Raw genomic sequence first — 3,167 nt, 5'->3', positions numbered from 1 at the left:
AAGCCACCAGAGCTCCCTTTCTTTACAATGTTGTTGTTATGTGCCGTCAAGTCGGCCCCGACTCATAGTGACCCCTCCTTGGGTTTCTGAGGCAGTATCACTAAGAGGCCCTAAATAATCCTGAAGGATCTTTTGGCTAATTTTCCTCATATTTGCCTATATTTCTGGAAATTCACCAAGAGAAGTAAATCATTATGGTCAAGAACCACGTTGAATATCTTCAGACATCAGTTCCCAAAGTGACATTCCTTAATTAGACTAAAGCCTAAGCTAAGGACAAATAAACATTAAAAGTCCTTGATTTGTCTATTATCCATAAGTTCTAGGCTTAAGTTGTCTTCTTATAACTATTGTCTATTTTAGAATATTTGATATGTAAGCAATTACCCTACTACTACAATGTTATATATTCCTGACAGAAATTTTGAATAAAAGATCTTGTAAATACAATTTATGCCCAATGTTCCTAAGAATTAAATGATACTTGAAATCATTTGTGAACCAATACTGATTAGTCTCTTTCTTTATGAAGCAATAAAGTGATCTAATCATCCCAACATAAAATTGTAACACAGAGTCAAGATACTTCTTTAAGACAAAGCAAATCTACAAAATTAAGACAAATAATAATAAAAAAGAGAATGTTTTAAGTCTCCAAGTGCTATGCAATGAAGTAGGAGGTAGACCAGAAGGACTAAACACATTATTAGCCCAATTAATTATAATGTCCCATGAAACTATGACCCTAAACTTCCAAACCAAGGAACCAAATCTTATGAGGTGTTTGTACATAAGCAGCCTCAGCAGCTGCTTTTTTATTTATTTTTATTTTTTTTTTATTGCAAACATATCTATTACACAACTTTTGCCAATTAAGTCCTTTACAGATGTACAATTCATTGACAACAGTTACAATAATCAGCTGTGCAACCCTACCCTTAACCAATGTGATTTCTCCATCACCATTAATACCTCCCCCGCTTCCCCTTACTTTCCCTTCTTTGGTAATCACTAATAAACTGCGGAAGGAAGGTTGGGCAATCCTACTTCCATAGTGATACTGCCTCGGAAACCCAAGGAGGGGTCGCTATGAGTCGGGGCCGACTTGACGGCACATAACAACAACAACAACAACAATAAACTGTGATCTCTGTATGTTTGCTTTATTTTATTTTAAAATTGTGCTTTGGGGCCAAATTTACAGAGCAAAATTTGTTTTACATTCAACAGTTCATGTATGTTTGGTTTCTGTACCTTTGCCTTTTCTTGTCTTTTTATATAAGTGAGGTCATACAATATTTGTTTTTTTGTAATAGCTTATTTCACTAGCATAGTTCCTTCAAGTCCCATCTATACTGTAGCATGTATCACAACTTCATTTCTCCCACTGGCTGAGTACTATTCCATTGTATGTATGTACCACATTATGCTTATCCATAATGTGTTGATGAGCATTTAGGTTCTTTTCACCTTTTGGCTATTGTGAATAGTGTTGCAATGAACACTGGTGTACAAGTCTCTGTTTGAATCTCTGTTTTCAAGTTTTCTGGGTGTATAGCTAGGAGTGAAATTGTGAGATGTTAAAAGCTTGTAAGTGGCCATCTAAGACACAACAATTGGTGTCTGTTTAGCTGGAGCAACAAAGGAAGAAAAAGAGTCAAAAATAGAAGGAGGGTATGGAACATGTTGGTAATTGCCTTCATGAACTACTATACTACCTCCTTTACCATAGGACCAAAGGAACTAGATGGTGACCAGCTACTATTACTGAACATTTTGATCAAAGATTCTGCACAAGAATTCTTATCAAAAGGGGAAATATTCAGAACAGAATTTCAAAACTCACCAGCCCTTCCTTGGAATGGGCAATCTATTCCATAGAGATACTGCCTCAGAAACTCAAGGAGGGTTCATTATAAGTTGGGACCAATTCAATGGCAGTGATTTTTTTTTTTTTTTTGTCTAGGCTTTCTGGAGCCATGGAGAGTGGATAAATCCCTGAAACTATAGGTCTGAGATAATCTTTAAACCTTAAACCAAAAATATCCCCTAAAGTCATCCTAAAACCAAACAATAATTTACCTTAACTAGTAGAATCGGGGTGATTCGACAACACATACAACAACAACACTAAGTAGAAAAATGGTTTGTCTTGAGTATTATGCTCTTTTAAGAATTATCTACATGGGATCAAATTGACAGCAGCAACTTAAAAGATTAGATAGGAATTTTAGGAAGCAGTGAGTTTATGTTAGTAAGGGAAGCACAACTCAGAAAAAAAGGGTGAGAATAGTTGCACAACTTCAAGAATCAATGTCACTAAATTGTACATGTAGAAACTGTTAAAATGATTAATATTTTGGTGTGTATATTCTCAACAACAACAACTAAATACATTAAATTTAGGAAAAAAAAGATTCCAAGACATAGAAACTGAATATGTTGTTCAAAATATTTGTGTTTATGAAATTTTTATTATTAAATATTATTAGTATAACTCCCACTTGAAGATTCTAGACTTTAGTATTTTACATTTTCCAAGTGTTAGTGTAAAGATTTAATGTACAATGTGTGTCCATGAGACCTACAACTATTGGTCTTTGTTTGTCTGGTACAAAAGAGAAGGAAGAAAGTAAAAGAATCAGAAAAGAAATGAGAACACAGTACTAATTGTCTCCATGAACCATGGGCTCATTTATCTTGAGACCAGAAGAACTACATGGTGCTTCACTATTACTACAGAATATTCTGATTAGGGTCACATTTTATGGATCCTGATAGGAAGGGGAAAAGTGTGGAACAGAACTTCATATTCTCAAAGAATCTCAAATTACTGCACCCACTGAGACTAGAAGAATCCCTGAAAATATTGCCTGAGATACTCTTTAAACCTCAAACAGAAATTATCCTCTGAAATCACCTTTAACTAAATAGCAGCTTAGCTCACAAAGCAAAGAATTTCACACTCTTTAAAAAACTGTATTTATTACACCAAATGGACAACACTTACTCTAAAGCATAGATGAGAAGTTTAGGAGATAAAAAACCAAAAGCAGAAGATGGCGGACTAGGAAGAAAGACTGCACAGACCCTCTTCAACAAAGAAAAGGGAAACCAATTAACACAGACACAGAAGATAATCCTGGACCCCTGAGCCTTGAAGGGAA

The sequence above is a fragment of the Orycteropus afer genome, unplaced genomic scaffold (genome assembly GCF_000298275.1).
Source record: "Orycteropus afer afer isolate SDZICR_OR568_19922 unplaced genomic scaffold, OryAfe1.0 scaffold00119, whole genome shotgun sequence".
In the NCBI taxonomy this organism is placed as follows: domain Eukaryota; kingdom Metazoa; phylum Chordata; class Mammalia; order Tubulidentata; family Orycteropodidae; genus Orycteropus; species Orycteropus afer.
Note: the sequence above shows the minus strand (reverse complement) of the source record.